This window comes from Stigmatopora nigra, chromosome 5, assembly GCF_051989575.1.
Source record: "Stigmatopora nigra isolate UIUO_SnigA chromosome 5, RoL_Snig_1.1, whole genome shotgun sequence".
Classification (NCBI taxonomy): Eukaryota; Metazoa; Chordata; class Actinopteri; order Syngnathiformes; family Syngnathidae; genus Stigmatopora; species Stigmatopora nigra.
In genome coordinates, this window is record NC_135512.1 from 729,259 (window position 1) to 750,751 (window position 21,493).

General features: G+C 39.9%; 1 long non-coding RNA gene across 1 annotated transcript in view; it reads left to right on the forward strand.

Moving 5' to 3' along the window:
- Positions 1 to 804: 804 nt before the first annotated feature.
- Positions 805 to 21,493, forward strand: part of LOC144196294 (uncharacterized) — a 38,586-nt gene continuing 17,897 nt past the window's right edge. The window contains exon 1 of the long non-coding RNA XR_013326228.1: positions 805 to 920. This is a non-coding gene — a long non-coding RNA (uncharacterized LOC144196294). The remainder of the gene's footprint in view (positions 921 to 21,493) is intronic.

Consider the following 21,493-nt stretch of genomic DNA (forward strand, 5'->3'; position numbering starts at 1 on the left):
TGTTAACACCCCCCCCAAAACCCACACTTAAGGGGGGGGTGTATTGACTCTGTGTGTGTGTGTGTGTGTTTTAGATGAGTTTACACACTCAGGCAAATATTGACAATGTGTTTTGTCAGGGGACATAAAAGTGGGCGGGGCTGTTCCTACTCATTGTCCGCCATTGATGCTCTTAGATGTTGAATTTGTTCTGATTGGATGTGAGTCACCAAAGCAATTTCATTGTAATGTATCAGGAAAAAAATGTAACCCTTAGGGTAGTTTTTATTATTATTATTTTTACCATATTCACTTTTATTTTTTCCCATTTTCACTTATTTTTTCCCATATTTACTTTAATGTTTTTCCCATATTCACTTTAATTTTTTTCCTATATTCACTTTTATTTTTTCCCATATTCGCCTAATTTTTTCCCATATTCCCCAATTTTTTTCCCATATTCACCCAATTTTTTTCCCATAATCACTAATTTTTTCCCATATTTACTTGAATGTTTTTCCCATATTTACTTTAATTTTCCCGTATTTAATTTCATTTTTTTCCCATATTCACCTGTTTTTGTCCTATATTCGCCATATTGTTTCCCACATTCACCCAATTTCTCCCCATATTCACTTATAACTATAAATGTGACTTTTCTATTTGGTATTTTCCCATTTATAGTTGCATTTTTCTGCATTCTTCTTCATATTATTATGCCCTTATTTTAGCCACCGTTATAAACCAATCATCAAGTTGTTGACATCCACTTGCAGATGAATTTTTAATCCCCATTTCTAATCATAATTCCATTTTTATTTTCCAGCTCCGTATCGTTAGTGACTTCTTTCCAAAGGCCACTTGGAGGAAAGCAAACAAGTCAATGGACCAATCAATGGAGCCAATTAGACTCCATTAGTCAAATTGATCGCATCCAATGGGTGAGTACCTTCATTACTTTATCTAAAATATTTATTATTAAATCATTTAGTAAGTAAAATATTTTTTTAATTATTTAATATGTAAAATACATTTTTTAAAATTATTTAGTATGTAAAATATTTTTCAAAATTATTTTGTATGTAAAATATTTTTTCAAATTGTTTACTATATAAAATACATTTTTTTAAATTCATTTAGCTCCTGCACAAATCAAAAAGGGAATTTATGAGTTTTTTTTAATGTTTCTATTGTTTAAAACGAGCTTTGTAAATGACAAGCGTATTTTCTGGAGTATAAACTGCATTTCTTTCCCCATTATTAGACTCATACTCAACCACGACTGACCACTAACAACTTGTGTCCTTTTAAAACATAATTATGTGCAAAACTTTGAAGCCATTCACCCCATTGTTTCCCATTGTTTTATCCCCACTTGAACGCCCTCTCAAAAATCCCACTTCTCCATTATTTTCCCCTCTTTCCACTCACCCAAAAAATCCAGCATATCATTTCGCGATACTTTAATGTCATGGACAAAAGACATTTAATACTTTTTTTTTGTCAGGCGACTTGCAAGTCACGCAATAAATAAATAAAGTCATTACCAGCGCTTATAGAACACCGGCGCCGATTTACTCTTTTATCCCCTTGCAACAAATAAAATAAATAAAAAGAGAAAGACAGTAGAGGAGGAGGAAGAATAAAAATAAGCAGGGTGAAAAAAAAGAAATAAAGAAAGAAAGAATATTGCAGCAAGCAAGCAAGAAAGCATAAGCCCCTCCCTCCCTCCTTCCCCCCTTTTTTTTTCTTCTTCTTCTTTTTCAAGATGGCGCATTAGGTCTTTTTTCCTCGCAGTCACTTTTCATAGTTCAAAGCTGGCAGTTCAATAAATAGCTGCAACCGGCACATCTCTGTTCTCGCGCAAAGAAATCAATGTTAATCCTATTACCGGCAGTTATCACCTCGCCCAGAAACGTGAGGGGAAAGGGGGGGTGGAGGGGGAGGGGGGTGGAGAGGGGGGTGTGCGAGGTGTCAAAGCGGGGCGAGAGACGGTGAGAGAGAGAGAGAGAAAAGGGAGGGTGGGGGGAAGGAGGAGGAGGAGGAGTCACCCTTCATTCACTTTCAAACACACTTTTGATAATTTACTTGTGTGGCAGAAGAAGACTAGCGTGTGGCACGTGTGTGGCACGTGTGCGTGTGAATCCTGTGTGTGTGTGTGTGTGTGTGTGTCTGTGTGTGTGTGTCGAGTGATGTGTTTGGCCCGTAATGCCCGACCGGATCAGACCTTGCTGCTGTAAGCAAGATGTTTCAGCTACCTAAAGCGGACACCAAGGCAAATAGTATTCACATATTAAGAGATGTTGGATGGGAGGGTGTCACAGGCAGCCGCTAGTGTGTTATGTTAGCTTGTTGAGTGTGCAGCTTGCGGATGAATGTGTTTTTGGGGGGTGTATGGTGGAGTTTTTTCGGGGTGATTTGCCATGAATTGTGTGGTTGATGTGGGGATACGGTGGTGGAGTGGGAGGTGGGGAGGGTTGGCGGGTAGAGGTCGAGGGTTTGATGCCGGGTTAGGGTGTAACTGTGTGGAGTTGGCTTGTTTTGGGTATTTTTTTGGAGGGTTTAATATTTGAAATTAAGTTCAGTGGGTGAGTGGGTGGTGGGGAGGCTTGACGGTTTGGGGTCGTGGGTTCGATACTGGGTTTGGGTTTTACTGTGGGGAGTTGGCATGTTCTGGGTTTTTTTTTGTCAGGGTTTGCTATTGAAATAGTCCGGTGGAAGAGTGGTTGCTGGGGAGGCTTGACGGTTTGGGGTTGAGGGTTCAATTCCGGTTTAGGGTGTTACTGTGTGGGGTTGGCATGTACTGGGTGGGTTCGATATTGAAAATAGTCCGGTGGAGGAGAGTGGAATTTTGGTGATTTGTGATTTGCGGTCTGTTGATCTGGGGACGCGGTGGATGAGTGGTTGGTGGGGAGGCTTGACGGGTAGGGGTTGGGGGTTTGAACCCGGGTTTGGTTGTTACCTTGTGGGGTTGGCATGTACTGGGTGGGTTCGATATTGAAAATATTCCGGTGGAGAACTGGTTGGCATGTCGGCTTGACGGTTCATGGTCGAGGGTTCAATCCTGGGTTATGGCATTACTGTTTGGAGTTTGCATATTTTGCATCATTTTTTTTTCTTTCTCGGTAGTTTGATATTGAAAATAGTTGGGGGTAGGAGTGTGTTGGCTTGACGGTTCGGGGTCGAGGGTTCAATCCCGGGTTTTGTTGTTACTTTGTGGAAGTTCCATTTTGAAAATAGTTCGGTGGAGGAGTGGTTGTCGTTGCTTAAATTGGGCCATTCCAACATGCTATCTTTTCCCATTTTTTCGTTCCTATTTTTTTGGGCGACTCGGACCGCGGCTCCCCCCAAAAATGTCCATTGGAACATTCCGTCGGTAAAGTTTCCCGCCCAAAAGCAGCCGAGCCTCCGGCGTGGACGACAACCGTGGGATTTCCCGCGTAAAAAGCGTGCGTCGGCGCACAAAGCGTCAGCTTAGACGTCGTCGACGTGGCTGTCGCCCGAAAGCCGCCGGATTAAATTCTCTTCCCGTTGTTGTGATGCGGCGCATTGTTCACCCGCACAAATAATTACGCGGGAACGTGGTGGCAGCCAATTTTTTTTTTCTTCCGTCTTTTTGTTTTGTCTTTTGCCATTTTTCTTTTTTACCTCCGCCGAGCGCGCCGGCGTGTTTTGTTGCGACGGTTTCTTTGTCACGGCTCGGGATTACACCACAACGACACGGGAAATACGCGGGTAACAAATTGGGGAGGGGGAGAGATGGAGATGTTTCTTTTTTATTTTTTAATCCTTTGGAGTAGCTTTTCTTTCCAATCGCTTTTGATTGGTCAGAACCAAAGAGAGGTCCCATTTGTTTTTTGCCATTTTTTGGTGTTTTTAATGATTCAATTATTCTTTAAAAAGTTCATAAAAATATGAAAATCCACGCTGAAACTCTTAATTAGGTCTAAATTAAAGGTTACAAAAAGCTAATTCTTGTTCCAAGATGAACATTTATTTTCAAAGAATTTTTTAACTTTTACCTCTACTTACAAATGCTTCAATAGTTTGTAAGTAGAGGTGCAAGTTAAAAAAGCTTCCTGAAATGTCATTTTGGAAGAATAATTAGCCTTTAAAAACCTGAAAAATTTGTAAATTGAAGCAAATATCACATATACCTCTACTTACAAATGCTGCAATAATTTGTATGTAGAGGTACAAAAAAAACATGGTCATTTTTGCTTTTTGTAACCTGAAAAATGTGTAAGTTGAAGCAAATATCAAATGTACCTCTACCTACAAATGCTGCAATAATTTGTAAGTAGAGGTACAAAGTATTGCATCATTTGTAAGTAGAGGTACATTTGACATTTGCTTCAACTTACACATTTTCAGGTTATAAAATGAAAATTATTCTTAAATGACCATTTTTTTCAAAAAGCTTTAACTTCTACCTCTATTTACAAACTATTGAAGCATTTGTAAAAAAATGAAGGTATTTAATGGTGTTAGAATAAGTTGCGGACCAGATCGGAGCTCCCAGGGGGCCATTTCCGGCCCGCGGGCCACACTTTTAAAACCCCGCTCCGTCAATGTCCGCGTTCAGCCGGCGAGGAAATTGTGTATTTTTTATTTTCTTATTTTTACGACTCCCAGCGGCACCCGTTTGTTTTGATTAAACTGGATGATTTGAGCCATAATGGCCGCCGCTGTCTCCTCTTTGGGATTCTTTCTCTTTTCTCAGTGGGTCGCGGGGGTGACGGATGGCGGCGATAAAGACGCGGGGCGACTCGGGACGACGCTAAGGCAATGTCGGCGGTGGTGGCGGCGGGCAACCTTGAAGGCCCGCCCGTAGAAGCCGCCGCCGCCGCCCACTTTACGGTCGTCGGGCAGATTTAGCAGGCGAGTTTGTTTGTGGGGAAAATTGCTTGTAAAGCTGCTTTACAACCAGCCGCCATGTTGTTTTTGTTCGGGGTGGGGGGGGTGCCGAGGGCCCAGCGTCCTTCAGGCGACTGACGGGACGCTTTACGACCGATCATCTTTTTGCGCGCTGATTGATGAGCGGCGTCTGGGGTTTTTCTATTTTTTTATTTTGACCCCTCCCCCTTTCTTCCTTTCTTGAACAACTACATTTGTTAGCATAAGGGATTTTACACACGTTTTTTTCCGGTTTTGACCCGTTTGATGTCTCGATTAAGTGTGATGATGTTTAAATATGTTGAGGAATGTGAAGTTTTATTGTGAAAGGGTTGAATCTTGTGAAAAAGTGGGGGTAAATGAGCTCCATTGGCGTATTTTATGGACTATGAATAATTTTTTTTTAATAGTTTGACTAATGCTTCTCTTTTTTCGGCTAAAATTATTTTAATTGACTTTGAGGTATTCTTATTTAACAAAAGGGATAGACATTTTTTTTAAAAATAACATTTTTTATTCAATAAGTGTATACAAAATATTTATTTATGATTTTTTTATCATATTATTTTAATCTTTTTTTAACATAAAACACAAAGCAAACATTTTTTTAAATTCATTTTTCAATGATGAAAAATTAAAATACCCTAAAAATAATATTTCATTTTTAATCTTTTGTATGTTATAAAGGTGACAAATATGTAATATTCATATATATATATTTTAAAATATTGAACATTTAAAAACCAAACAGCTATCATAATAATTTCACTAATTAACCTTTTAAAACAAGTGTAATTTATTCATTCATTGGTGAAAGCTGGTTAAGTAAAAAAAGGAGGCGGGGCTAAAAGTCCAATGGCAGTGTCTATTGACTTGTTAAAAGCAGTTTATTCATAAGATGTATTCATCAATTCATATGAAAATGTATTTTTTTTCTTCAAAACATTTGACCGCTATTGAAAAATCTGTCATTTGTCACTTTTCCGCTTGAAACGGGTTAAAAATCCGTCTTTTGAGTACCTCCACAAGGTCATTCAACTCCATAAAGTCGCACCGGCGTCCATTTTTCACATTTCAAAACGGCGAGGTCGCGACTCAAACTGGTCCAATCGCACGCTTTGGCCCGGACGCGCATTTTCCGACGTGACGACAACATTTTAGGTCGCGCCCGTCGTTCAATTGCGTTTCATTTGGCTCTCTTAAAGGGCCGGCGCGGGGCCCTTTGGCTCATTAGCGCGTCGCGTCCGACGCCATTCAGCGTCCGGCGAACAATCGGCGGCGAGGAGAAAAGGACGAAACCTTCGGAAGACGTGCGTCTCACCTCGCTTTAAACGAGCCGGCGGCGAATTAAATAACGGGTTTTTTTCTTCTTTTTTCTTCTCAAAGGACGAATGAAGGCGCTAATGTGAGAGTGCATGGGTGGGGGAGGGGGGGAGGTGGTTTGGGCAGAAGGGGGAGGCGCTTTAAAGATAAACCAGGCCAGAATGAGAAAGATCTAATATAATTGCGCGTCACGCCGAGACCTTGGCTATTTTGTTTCTGAATGGCGGCCCCAAAAGAATGGTCGCTATTCACTCTGATGCTTTTTATCTGCGAAAAGGATTTAATTGATTTTTTTTTTTTTTGTGAGGTGGATGTGGGCCACACCGCACCCTCCCTTCTTCGCTTTATTCCAAATTGTCCGGTGAAAGGAGGCGAGTTGGCGGATCGTTTGTTGACTTTCGTGTGAATGGCGGTCGGAAGTCGGGTGGTCGAAAGTCGGGTGGTTGAAATGAGGGGGCGGGGCTTTTTTGGGTGGAATTTGTTTGGGGGAAAGAGAAGAGTTGGCGTTTTTGGTTGGTGTTGGTTGATGGTGTTTGGGGGTGAGGTGGTGGGGGCGGGGCTTTTTTGGGAGGGGGGGCAATTTGGAAATTGGGTTGTTGGATTTAGGGGCGGGGCCTTTTTTGGTGGAATTGTTTTGGGGAAAATTGGTGAGTTGGTGTTTTTGGTTGGTGTTTGTGGTTTGTGGGCAGGGCTTTTTAGGGGAGATTGTTTGGTGAAGGGAGGCCATTTTTTGGTTGGTGTTTGGATTTTGGGTTGATAAAATGAGGGGCGGGGCTTTTTTTCTGAATTGTTTTTTGAAGTGGGCGTTTTTGGCTGGTGTTGGTGTTTGGGGATGGGGGCGGGGCTTTGGAGGGGGGGGTGTGCTGAAGGGGGGTTCCTGATAGTCGTCGGTGTTCAAAAGTAGGGTTGCTAAAATCAGTGGCGGGGCATTTTTATCAAAAATTTTCCATGAAGGGAGGCAAATTTGGATCTGAAACCATCAACAAATGTTCAAGTATCAATAAAGTTAAAAAAATAACAAGCAATCCCCGCCAAATGATTAAAAACTTTACATTTTATAGTCCGGACAATACACTAATACATAACAAATGACCTTTAACTGCCTTTTTCCCCCAATTTTAATTCAAAAAGCCAAACATAAACATTTAAACCTCAACTCCTTCATCTTAAACATAGCATAACCAATAAATACATTTCAAAAAAATAGCCTGATAGACAACAAATGTCCCAAAAACGATCAAATATGCCCGCATTTCTTCACCGTTTTTTGTCATTTAATGTTCGCTAACCGCCACTGAGAAAAAAACTGGAGTTGATAGGCCGTCGAAACATTTGATTCCCGAATAAAGTGCGATGTCGTGCGAACATGTTTAATTTGTGTGGTGCGACAAGCAGACCCGTAAAACCTCTGACTAATCGACGGGATTACACGTGGCAAATGACATTTTTTGCCGCTTAAACTCTCGACTACCTGGACCAGCAGATATTAGCTTAGCCGCCTATCTGCGCGCCGCTAAGTGCTTATTAGCGTCCCCGTCGCTGTAAGTCTGTCCAAGGCGCCGCTGATAGGAGGCCCGGGCGACACCGCCGGATTAGCGCCGCCGGACTTAAACGCCGTTATTTCGTCTTAATGCCACTCGGCGGCCATTGTGTGCCGACACCGCCGTAAATAGACGTCCGTCAAATTAGCCCTTTTAGCCCGGGGATGTCTACATCACTTATTTATTGATGAAATATGTTTTTTTAATAGAAATCTCATATTTATTGACATTAGACATTATTTGGTGATGCCTTTACTTACAAATTAATTGTTTCATAAGTAGAGGTATATTTTCCATTCAATTGACGTCATTTTTATCCATAATATTTGAATTCTAAGCAGTTTAAACTCATTAATAATGGCAAAAGTACCCATTTTGATGAAATATATATGTATGTATGCAAAAATATTTATTTTGATGACATAATATCGAACCAAATTGACAGAATTACTTGTTAAGTCTTTCCTTTGACATTGAAAACCTTCATTTTGGTGCCTTTTGTCAGGAAGGAGAAACCTTTTGCCTGCCCCCTCTTGGTGTCGGGTATTTCGTAACCTGAAACATTTGTAGGTTGAAGTATTCATAAGTAGAGGTACCTTTGTATTTAAAAGAAATGTAACCGTAATACCCTCTTATTTGATTTCCCCTACCTGTTCAAGTGCCATTAATAACCCGCAATCTTCCCCTGACAAATTTGTAAGTTGAATCATTTGTAAGTCTAAACATTTGTAAGTAGAGGTATCACTCTATTTAAAAGAAATTTAACTGTCATACCCCCTTATTTGATTTCCCGTACCAGCTCCACCCATTCAAGTGCCCTTAATACCCAACAATCTTCCCCTGAAACATTTGTAAGTTGAATCATTGGTTTACTGAACCATTTGTAAGTAGAGGTACCTCTCTATTTACAACAAATTTGTCCGCCATTCCCTCATATTTGATTCCACATACCCATTTAAATGCCTTTAATAACCCAACAATCTTCCCCGGAAAAATTTGTAAGTTGAATCATCCCTAAACTGAACCATTCATAAGTAGAGGTACCTCTCTATATACAAAAAAATGACCACCATACCCTCTTATTTGATTCTCCCATACCCAATCAATAATAATAATAATAATAATAATAGCAGTCTCAACCCACATAATGTGTAAGTTGAATCATCCCTAACCTGAATCATTCATAAGTAGAGGTTCCTCTCCATTTAAAAGAAATCTGACCGCCACTTCCTTTTATTTGATTCTCCTATATCCGTCAATAATAATAATAATAATAGTAATAACCAACAAACAATCTCAACCCACAAAATGTGTAAGTTGAATCATCCCTAACCCGAACCATTCATAAGTAGAGGTACCTCTCCATTTAAAAGAAATGTGACCGCCATAGCCTCTCATTTGATTCCCCGCACCATGGCCACTCGTCTCGCACCCCCGATAGCGCCTCCCATTCAACCTCCGCCGTCGACAACCTCCGAGCCGGCGCCGAGAGAAGTTCCGGCGAGTGCGATAAAGCCGGTCGGCCGGGGAAGCCACTGGGAGTTTTTTTTTCCTTTCACAAAACCTTCCCTTTCTCTGCTTTTTGATCCTTCCGAGGGCCTCACAATGGCGGCGACTGGGTTCCTCCTCCCTCTTCCTGTGTTTATGGGGTCTGGAGGTGCGCGGGGGGGCGAGCGGGGGTGCCGTATTTTGATGTCAATAAGCAATTTTTCCTGGCCGCTCTCCCGCCTGACCCCTTTAATCCATCAATATATTATTAGAGATAAAGTTTGGCGGACGCCTGCTGCAGTCACAAGATAAATGACATCTCTGAAGTCGCGCATTAAAGAGCAGATTAAGGCCCCGGCCAGTTGGCGACCGCTCATCCGGCCGGGCGACCCATCACGCTAAGTGACAAGAAAGAAAAATAATGAAGTGAGGCAGAAGAAGTAAAGAGATATTTCTTTCACACGCCTCGACGACGACGACGACGTTGGCCGTTTGGCGTCCACGTGGATTAGGACGCATTAGACGACCGGGGAGAGGATAGGGGGCGCCGATGAGCGGCTGCACGTTTGTCTTCCGCTTAAAGAGACGGTGATAATTTGTGGTTTTGTTTTTTTTGATGATGTGACAATGAGGTTTTATTGTGGGGTTTGTGATTGTCTTTATGGGAGTTTTTTTTTAAAGGGGGATGGGCTAAGGCGGAAGGGGGAGGGGACTAAAGTAGGGATTACGGTTTGGGGAAGGCAAGTTTTGAGTTTGGACAAAGCTGGGAGACGGTTTCGATCGACTCAGAACCCCCCAAAAAATGATTTGAGGAGACACAAAGGCCATTTTTTTCGAAACTGACTACATGGCCAGCCAATCACAGGGCTTGACAAAACAAACAACCAATCACTGATAGCTAGGAACAAGTTAGCATCCCATTAGCTTAGCGTCCATGTTTTTGAGAGGGCACTGGAGTAACTGTATAAAACCCACTAAACCCTAACCCCCCACACAATGAGAACCAACTTGGCATCGAACCCATGAACCCAAATCTGCGAGCCACACACACTCAAACCACTTCACCACCGTACCACCACTAACTTTTTTTATTCATACATTCATTTTCGTAACCGCTTATTGTCACAGGGGTGCTGGAACCTATCCCAGCTAAGTACCGATCACTCATAGCTAGGAACAAGTTAGCATCCAATTAGCCTAGCATGGAATGTGGGAGGATACCAGAGTATGTGGGCGGGAAAATAACACAAGTTTGGCAAGAACATAAACTCCACCCAGTGAGAACTAACCTGGCATCGAACCCACGACCCAAAGATTGCGAGTCCCATGTACTAACCACTTTTAGCATCCAATTAGCCTAGCATGCATGTTTGTTTGGAATAAGGGAGAAAAATGCAGTATTTTGGGGAAAAAACAAGTTTACCCTAACTCCACCCAGTGAGAACCAACCTGGGCTCGAACCCACGACCCCAAGACTGCGAGTCCCAAACCGCTAACGACTCTTTCCCCGTCCCAATTAAAACTTGTCAATTTAATTCCACAAAAAAACAATTTCACGATCCGAACAATCTTCGCTAACCCTAGAAACGGAAACAACGCCATGCCGACGCCCACTCCCCTTTTAACGCCATCCCTCGCCAACTCCGGCGTCAGCAAAAAGCGCCGCTTGCGCGTGATTCATCGAAGCGCCGTCGGCGGGTGAGTTACGCGCGCCGATTGTCGCCGGGCGCCGCCGTCGTCGTCGAGTAAGCGGCGGCTAAAGCGCTCGTTGAAAAAGAAAAAAAAAGCCCGGCCCCTCCCCCACCCACTCACTCACTCACTCACTTGTGGTCGTAAACAAGTCGGGTAAGCGCGGCACTGCTTAGCCGGCACCTTTGGCGGGCTCCTAATTTAGCGGCGTTTAAATCTCGGCCAGCAGAAATGCCGCCTTGCAAATGTCTTTTATTGAACGCTGACGCCGTGCTATTACGGGGGTGCCGTATCTCGCCAACCCGTAATTCGTCCCTCTAGCTTTATCTTGTAATAGTAAAAAAAAAATAAAAATAGTGCATTCATGTCATTGGCGGCGGCGGCGAATCGACTCCATTTGGGATGGCGGTCGGCTAAAACGCGGGTTTTTTTTTCACGCAAAAAGATGAAGCGGGGTTTAAAAAAGAGGAGGCGGGGAAAAGACGCCAAAGCTCGCCGTTTTATCGCCGCGCCGGTAATTAGGGACTTTTCCGGCGGGAATTGGGAGCACGGTCAAGGTGTCGGCTGTTTTTTTTTTTTTTTTTTACCCGCACAATAGCCCAACCCGGAGAAGGAAAATAGCAACAACAAAAAAAATACACTTGAAAAGCGCCACCACGCTTAACGTGATTTCATACCTTCGCCAATTGACAAACTCCAGCCAAAAGTTTCTTTGTCGGCGGGTTGCTTTTTTTCGGGGCGTCGATAAATTTGTGGAAATTGGGGCTTTGGTGGTTTTTATGTGGGGGCTTTGATGGTCCATTTTTTTGCTGTGTGAATGGCTTGAATGTGATTTTGGTGGCTATTGACGACTTGGATTCAGGGAGGGAGGGGCTTTAACTTTGAGCTTTTAGCTCCACTTACAAATGCTTCAATAGTTTGTAAGTAGAAGGAGAAGTTAAAGAAGCTTTTTGTGAAAAAAATGGTGTTTATTTTGGGAGAATAATTAGGTTTTTGTAACTTTAAAAATGTGTACGTTGAAGCAAATGTCGATTTTCTTTAAAAAATGACATAGTATAGGAAGGCTTTTTTTCCCACAAAAAAAGACATAGTCTAGTAAGGCTTTTTTCTTTCAAAAACGACATAATATAGTAAGGCTTTTTTCTTTCAAAAACGATATAGTATAGTAAGGCTTTTCTCGCCAAAAACGGCATAGAATAGTAAGGCTTTTTTTCTTAAAAAAACGACATAGTATAGTAAGGCTTGTTTTCCACAAAAACAGACATAGTCTAGTAAGGCTTTTTTCTTTCAAAAACGATGTAGTATAGTAAGGCTTTTCTCGTCAAAAACAACATAGTATAGTAAAGCTTTTATTCGCCAAAAACGACATAGTATAGTAAGACTTTTTCCTTTAAAAACATAGTATCCTAAAGCTATTCTTTTGCATTTTTTTTGTTCCAATTGAGCTTTCTTTTATGGCAATTTCTATTCATACTCGGACCAAATGACATTGCCGTTCTCTTATTTTTTTTGGCAAAGCCCCGTTTTCGCCCTCACAAAAACTCAGCATCAACAAATCCACCCAAAAAAAACAAAAAACAAAAGCCAAGCGATAATCCACATCTTAAAGAAAGAAAAAAAACAGTCATCTGAAGGACTCACAATCCTCTTTTTTTCTTCTTCTTCTTCACTTTATCTTAGTAGAAGAAGAAGAAGCCCCCCCAAAAAATCACCCCCTGCCCCCCCCCCCCTATATATCTATTTTTTTAAAGTTATTTCCTATCCCGGCTTTGAGAAATCTGTTTGTTTGAGGGCAGCATTAGATGTGACCAGCGTTTTATTGTGACATAAAACCCGCATTTCTTCTAGCGGCAGATTAAAAAAAAAAAAAAAAAGAAAAAAAAGGAAAAATCGCTTAATAAGAAAAGCTGTCAGCGGTGCAAAATGGCTGACATAATCCGTTTATCCTCCCAGCAATAAAGATATTTGGTCCTTGGGAAGTCTATCTCTCCTCTCGTGTTATTTGGCCCAAAAAACATTATCGGCGCCGCATTCACACGGATTAAGAAGTCATACGGGAGATAGAAAAGGAAATGACAGTAACGCCGCCGCCGCCCAATAAAAAAAAAGAAGAAGAAGAAGAAGAAAGGGGGGAGAAAAATGCCAATGTAAGGCGACCGCCATGGCTAATGAGCGCAGGGATTGGTCGCACAAGGTGGATATAGGCTTGTAGTGGCAAATTTGTATGTTTTTTGTTGGTTTTGTGGTTGTTTTTGAGATTTAAGATGAGTTTTTGGGGATATTTTGAGTGGTGATGGTGATTTGTGTCCAATTTGGTTGAAGTGGGAGGGATGGTAGCCAACAAAATTGGTTGTTTAATGTTTGGTTGTTAACTTATTTTAAGGAAATTAAGTCATTTTAATTTGGTTAATTCTGGAGATGAGTTTTTAAAAAAATGTTGGTTAAAATATATGGCAATGTGTCCAATTTAGATGAAGTGGGAGGGTTGGTAGCCAAAAAAATGATTGTTTAATGCTGTTTTTGGCTTATTTTAAGAAAATTAAGTCATTTTAATTCAGTCAATTGTGGAGAAGAGTTTTTGGTTACAATCTATGGTAATATGTGTCCAATCTGGTTGAAGTGGGAGGGCTGGCAGTCTTTATTTTCAGCTCAAATGTATCGGATAAACATACTCATTTTATTTTGGTCAATCTTGGAAAATATTTAAAAAAAACCCATTGGTTACAATTGACACCAATACGTGTCCAATCTATTTAAACTGGGAGGCCTGGCAGCCCAAAAAATGATGGTTTATTCCCAGCTAAAATCTATCGGATAACTCTTAATGGAAGATTAACTCATTTTATATTTTTTAATTTTTTTAACTCTTTGGCTACAATTATTGGCAATAAATGTCCAATCTTTTTGAACTGGGAGGGTCGGCAGCCAATAAAACGAGTGTTTATTCTCATCGTCCATCTATCGGAGAACTTCTAACTGAAAACTAACTCATTGAAATTGTGTCAATTCTGGAGAACACAGCTTTTAAACTTATTGGCTACAACTGATGTCCAATCCATTTAAACTGGGAGGGCTGGCAGCGAGCATGTATTCCCAGCTCCAATAGATCGGACGCCCAATAACAATCACCTCATTTTAATTCAATCCGTTCTGCCAAACTAAATTTCCAAATTCATTAGCTGTTCATCAACACCAATTGCTGCCCAATCATTTGGAACTGGGAAGTTCGGTCGGTCGGTTGGAGTGCGGCGGCATTTCATCAGGGCGCCGCTTTCGACCGCTAATGAAATGTGATAACGTCGGTTCAGGTGGCCGGGGGTGCCGCATTAATATCTTCCTAGATTATGCATGAAAAGCGCACACACTCACGCTAACACGCTAACATACACACACACACACTTCTCAGCACGCTAGCGCTTTCTAGTTCATCATTAGCGCGCTACGCTAGCACCTCAGCGACGACGATGATGATGATGATGATGAATGCGTGGCTTGATTCATTAGTTTATGACGAAGGTGCGTCGGAGTCATCGGCGAAGATCCATCAGTCGGCCCAGATTAACGTCGCCGCCCTGGTGGCGCCGCGTGCTGAGTCGTCATTCGTGAAACTAGCAAACAAATAGATTAAAAAAAATTGAAAAAACTTTATTACTATCAGTGCCATTGACAATCATGTCAATAATGCCTCTATTTTCATGTTTTTGTTGGTTTGTTGTCAATAGATGTCCAATTCATTTGAATTGGGTATGAATACTGTGTTGATTGGTCACTGCCGACCCTCCGTGTTCAAATAAATTAAACACCGATTGTCGTAAATTGTAGTTTTAATCAAGTCTTCTCCAGAATTGACTGAATTTAAATGAGTTATGTTCCGTCAATACATTAAAACAGTCATTTATTTTGTCTGCCGACCTTCCTTTTTCAAATAGATTGGACACTTTCAATGACAGATGATGGCGTTTGATGTCCAGTCCAATTTGACTTTTGTTCTTGATCAATTTTTAGCCAATAATAATAATAATTAGAATCCTAACCCTTGAATTAAGCTTCACCCCTCCACAATGCGCTCTAGGGCACCGATTGGCCATCGCAAATCACCTGACACCAAGGCCCGAGGATGTCCGAGTAATGGTACGGGTGTCCACGGGGGGCCTGGTGGGCCGCTCGGGGGTCTCTACCCAGGCGGCCGTGGTTAACCCGAAGGGGCTTTTGGAGAGCCTCATTTCACGCTCTTAATCTGAAGGCCGAATGATGTCGGCCAGACACGTTAGGCCGCCGCCCCCCTCCTTCAACGCCAACAACTCGTTTACTGAGCCATTTTATTATTATCTTTTATATATAATATTTAGGGGTGTGTCCTTGGTTTTGGTATTCTCTCGAGTTTATTTAAGGATACAACAAGTGTAGGCCAAAGGTCAGTAGGTCAAAGTCATTCAGAGCATGTATTCATAATGCATTAGCATTTAGCATTTAGCTTTCATCTAAAGCAAAAGTCATTTCCTGGTAGAAAAGACACTTTTTCTCCACATTTTCTCATCATAACAATTCAAATCTTTCTTTTCATGTCAATTCATTATTATTCCCCACTTTTAATATTTCATTTACCCAACTTTGTCGGCACCGTCCGTCAAGTCAACTGATTTTTTTTAGGAGCTAATACATTCTCCGGCCCAATATTTTTCACTTAACCCATATGACCAAAAAAAAAATGCAGTTAAAAAAAATACATAAAAAAATAGATACAATATACTTTTAGATTATATTTTTTCTTGCAGGATTGTAAATGGATTTTGGCTGACTGTAGCGGCTGATGTTTATTCAGGGCGGGATGATTGAGCATGATACCGACTGTAGCAATATATATATATATATATATATATATATATATATATGTGTGTGTGTGTTGTGTATTTGTGTATTTTTGAGAGTAATAGTGACATCAGTGCAGATATGGAAGAAGCACGCTGTCTGTCGCATGTCATTAAAGCCAGCAAATACAAGAGAAATAAATAGAAAATAAACAGACGGCGGTGGGGGTGGGGGGGCGTCCCGCTGACACTGTGGCGGCCGACTAAATAACCTTGTAGAATAAATTGCGCTATTATACCCGGGCTTTTTCTGGTGCACGGACACCCGAGTCTTACGACTACAATATACATTTTCTGGCGTGTCTTAAGGTAAGCGGAGGAGGATGGCTGTTATTCTGCAGTGGAAGGAAGCTTAAGGAGCGACTCGGTGGTTGTCGTCGTTGGGTAGTTTTATGGAGTTGTTTGGATTTAATGTAGATGCTGGCTTTTATTGTTGTGTTTTTTGAGGGGGGGGGGAATGGTGGGAGGGATGGACTTTGAGGATAGGGGGGGTGGAATTGGACTTGGTAGTTGGTTTTGGGGAGGTTTGTTTAGGTTGGGCGGCTGGCTGGGTGGGTGGGGCTAAGTGGTATTTTGGATTGCTAAGGTAAATTAGCATAGCGACCTTTTGGGGGAAAGAATGTATTTCTTGGTGGAAGAATCCCTGAAATGGTTACAAGTGGTCATTAAAGAGCAGGTTTTGGAGAGTTTTTTTGCAAGTTTTTAGTGGTGGTTTTTGAGTAGTTTTTTTGTTTTTATGAGTTTCTGGAGTTTATGTGGAGTTTTTTGGGAGATTTTTAAACAGTTTTTTTTGCGTTTTTGAGGTTTTTTAAACAGTTTTTTGCATTTTTTTGAGGTTTTTTTTGTATTCATGCTTTTTTTTGTAGTTTATTTGGAGGTTTTTGTAGTGTTTTTGGAGTGTTATGTATTTCTTTTTTGGAGTTTTATGAGTATTGGGAGTGTTTTTTGAGTTGTTTTGCTGATTTTTGGGATTTTTTTGGAGGGTTTTTTGTTTTTATGAGGTTTTTAGTTTATATGTAGTTATTTTTGGAGGTTTTTTTGTTTTCATGAGATTTTTAGTTTATCCGTAGATATTTTTGAAAGGGTTTTTTTGTTTTTATAAGATTTTTAGTTTATATGTAGATATTTATTTATTTATTTTTTTGTTTTTAGAGTTTTGGGGGTATTTTGAGAGTTTTTTGGGAGGTTTTTTTTAGTTGTTGTGACGTAGTTGTTCACTGGCTTTAGGGGCTGGAAAAAATTGCTAAAATCGTTTTTTTGAGGGTTTTAAAAATAGCCTAAATGACCCTTTAACGTGGCAAATTACTGCTAACACTGTTTTCCGGCATCTTGAGACGTTTTTGTCGGTTGCGTCTTGGACGCCATTTTCATACAAAATATATACAAAAATCCATGGTATTTAACAATTTAGCAACTTTTGCAATTTGCTTCAACTTCCCAATTTTAGCCCGAAATATCCCACCAAATCTTTTGCACCAACTCTTCGCACTCTTCTGCAAAAGAATACTTTATTTGTTTGTGATCATGCACTATGGCCCCGCCCCCTTCATCGCCATCCATCTTGTTTATTTACGTCGGGGTTTTGAAAGCGATTAAAGCGGGCGATCTGGGTTATCTCCGAAAAGGAAACATGGAGAATTAGCGCCACTCGCTATCATTAATAACAATCCGCCTGCTTTTTTTAAAAAAAAATATTTCCGTGCATATCATTGGCGCGTCTTCTAATTGGCAAAGTTTGATTAAACGCGGCCCCTGGTGGTTACGTGGCGGCCATATGTCGATTTCCATAATCACGGGGGCGTGTGTGGGACGGCGCCCCCCGCGCCCCTTCGCCCCTTCGCCCCTTCGCGCCTTGATTGCATCTCGCCGCAAACTTTGCGTTTTTTTTTTTGCGGGCGACCTTTTAATCTTGCGCTGGCGGAACGTCGCCATCTATCACGCTTGTCACTTTGAAGCGCCTAATCTCGCCCGAAAAGTCTTTACGAGCACGCGGGCGGATTACTCGCGCCATAATTAATCACGTTCGCGTGGAAATACATTTTTGTTTACGTCTTGTTGTTGTTGTTTTCTTGGGGGGGGCGGAGCCTCCTGGCGCCCTGTCGGCAACCCCCCCTTTTAAATAAGCGAACTGTTGGCATAATGTTTGTATTAATAATCGAGCGGGACGCGTTTTATTTTGTTTATTTCGTGTAGTTTGTAAGTTTTGGTGCGTCGGAATGGCTACATGCTAATGCTAATGTTTTTGTGTATGTTAATATGAGTCACTATTGTTCATCATTGTCAATATGGACATGTTTTCTTTATAGTTTTTGTTTCGATACGGGTGGTGAAGTGGTTATGCCGTCGGCCCGACAGTTTTGGGGTACCAGGTTCGATCCCATGTGAGTCTCCCTGTGTGGAGTTGGAGTGTTTTACCTGGATTTTCTCCGGGTACTCCAGTTTCCTCCCATATCCCCAAAAACATGCATGCTAGGCTAATTGTATGCTAACTAGTTGGTAGCTGAGTGATTGATTGGCTTTGGGACACAGAGACAAACAACCAGTGACTCATAGCTCAGAACCAGTTGGCATACAATTAGCCTAGCTAGCATACAATTAACCTATGTACCATACAACTAGGCTAGCTAGCATGTTTTCACCCAGTCACTCAAAGCTTGAAACAAGTTAGCAAACAATTAGCTTAGCTAGCATACAATTAGCCTAGGTAGCATAAAATTAGCCTAGCTACCAAACTATTAGCCTAGCTACCATACAATTAGCCTAGCTAGCATGTTTTCAACCAGTCACTCATAGCTCAGAGCAAGTTGGTATAAAATTAACCTAGCTAGCATAGAATTGGCCTAGCTAGCATACAATTAGCCTAGCTAGCATACAATTAGCCTCGCTCCTAGGTTTTTGGGGTATAGGAAGAAACGCAGGCCCAGCGGGATCCGGAATCGAACCCTTGACCCCAGAACTGCGAGGCGCTAGAACATCCACTCAGGTTCCGTCTTACTTATGAATTTTATTTTTTTTAAAACGTCGTTATATATATATATATATATATATATATATATATATATATATATATATATATATATATATATATATATATATATATATATATATATATATATATATATATATATATATATATATATATATATATATATATATATATATATATATATATATATATATATATATATATATATATATATATATATATATATATATATATATATATATATATATATATATATATATATATATATATATATATATATATATATATATATATATATATATATATATATATATATATATATATATATATATATATATATATATATATATATATATATATATATATATATATATATATATATATATATATATATATATATATATATATATATATATATATATATATATATATATATATATATATATATATATATATATATATATATATATATATATATATATATATATATATATATATATATATATATATATATATATATATATATATATATATATATATATATATATATATATATATATATATATATATATATATATATATATATATATATATCGATAACGACGACCAAAACAAAGTTAATTATCAAACGATATGATCTTTATGGATTAATATTCAGGTCATAATTACGCCAGCGTCCAATAAAGCGCTCCTATTTCTGCCCCCTCGTCATCCCAATATTGGAAGGAAAATATGGAATGTGATGAAAAAGAAAAAAAAAGAAATTTCCATTGGCCTTTGCTCTGCACGTCCCGCCGAAAAAGCATTCAGCGACCATTCACGTGGCGAAGAAAGGCAGCTCCTCCGAGCTTTATTAGATATGAAGATGGACAATCCAAATCAATTTCTGGACCCTTTCATGCACTTTAAATGACAAAGCCACCGGCGTCCATTCAGCCTTTTGTCAGCCGCAAAGTGATTCGCCGACGACGACGGCGGGCGGGCGGGTGAGCCACGCCGGGCGACCCGGCGGGACGATTGGAACGGGATGGCGAGTGGCGAGTGGCGGCGGAGGCGACGCGGTGGCATAATGGACGGCCACTTAATGGCGAGTGCGCGTTGGGGGAAGCTGAAAAAACAAGATATCTCATCTTTTCTGATGGGTCGCCGGTTCAATCTCTTTGCCCAATACTAAACGGATCCAATTATGGCCGCTGGTTGGGAAGGAATGGTCGCAATTATTTCCACCATTAGCCCTTTGATGCCTCCGTTTATATTTAACAAAAGTACAAAAAAGATATGTTCATTTATATTGAGGAATATAACTAAAAATGAGGGAAATTTATTTTTTAAAAGTTGTTAAATAATTTAAAATAAAGTATTTTTAAATTAAAAAGTGGAATTTATTTTTTAATTTATTTTTAATATTTATTTTTACGTTAAAAGCCATAAAAATAGTCAATTTGAGAAAAATGTGTATTAATATATAGCTATTATTGAGAAATATGATCAAAAATGGCAAAATTATTGATTAAAAAAATATTATATTTTTTTTAAAATAAAAATGAGCCGTTTTAAATTAAAAGGTGAACAAAATTTATATTTAAAATGTATATTTATACACATCAATATGCATTTAAACTTTTATAGGAATACATAAGTACATTAAAATAGTCAATATGAAAAAAATGGTGTATTAACCTATAGATATTATTGAGAAATGTCCCAAAAATGGCAAAATCCTTAATTAAAAAAAATAGAACTTATTAAATAGCGTTGTTTTTTCCACACAATGTATTTTTTAGTTAGTTTGGCCTCCCAACTCAGCAAAAAAAAAATGGCAAAATGCTAACTCAATCCGCATGAATTAGCTTGCGTAGCAAATTGTCCTCCCCGAATAATCCCTTTAACGTTGTTTTTCCTTTTTTATTGGCACAGAAAACCCTCCATAAATAAAAAAAAACACAAAAAAACGTTGCGCGTCGCACACCGTCGTCGAGGGAGACGTAGTGCAAACACGCGATAGCAGCTAAGCTAGCTTATGACATCTTTGTTTCTTGTGGGTAGCCGCCTGAGGCTTTTCTTCTATTCTTTTTCTTCTTTTCTTTTCTTCTTCTTTTCTTTCAATCGCTCGAGGTCGCCACCTGGAGGCGCTGTTTGTTATCTAGCCATCGACGGGTTGCCAGAACAAAAAAAAAAGGTCACGCTAGGCGTTCCCCGCGGACGGCGCGGTCAAAAACAATAACGGATGTTTGTCGTTTCACGCCGATTAGTTGCGCATTTGAGGCCTTGAATGCCACGCGACCGCTCGCGACCGCGACCGCTCCGCCAATTCATCCCGAGTGGAATTTATGGAGGGCGCTTTTGACAGAAATAAAACACTTTGGGGCCTTGAAGGTTTCATGGCAAATCCCACTGGACTTCTAGACACGCTGATAAACAGTAGACTGGTCCCTGGACACTCCCCTCAGGCACAAAGAGACAAACAATGGAGTGGTCGCTATGAATTGAAAAAAAAGAACCTTTGGAAAATTGTTGTAGGCATTTGTAGGGTGCTTATTTAAATAAAACAGGTTTAGAGTAGTATTAGGGGCGTATAAACAGATTTTATTGTTTTGAAATGTTCAAAAAATAAACAGGAAGTAGCCCAAAAAATAAAATAAAATAATAAACTTCAGAAAAAGGCCAATTTTATCTCATTTAAATATTATGAAAATAAAAACTGAAAAATATAGCTTAAGAGT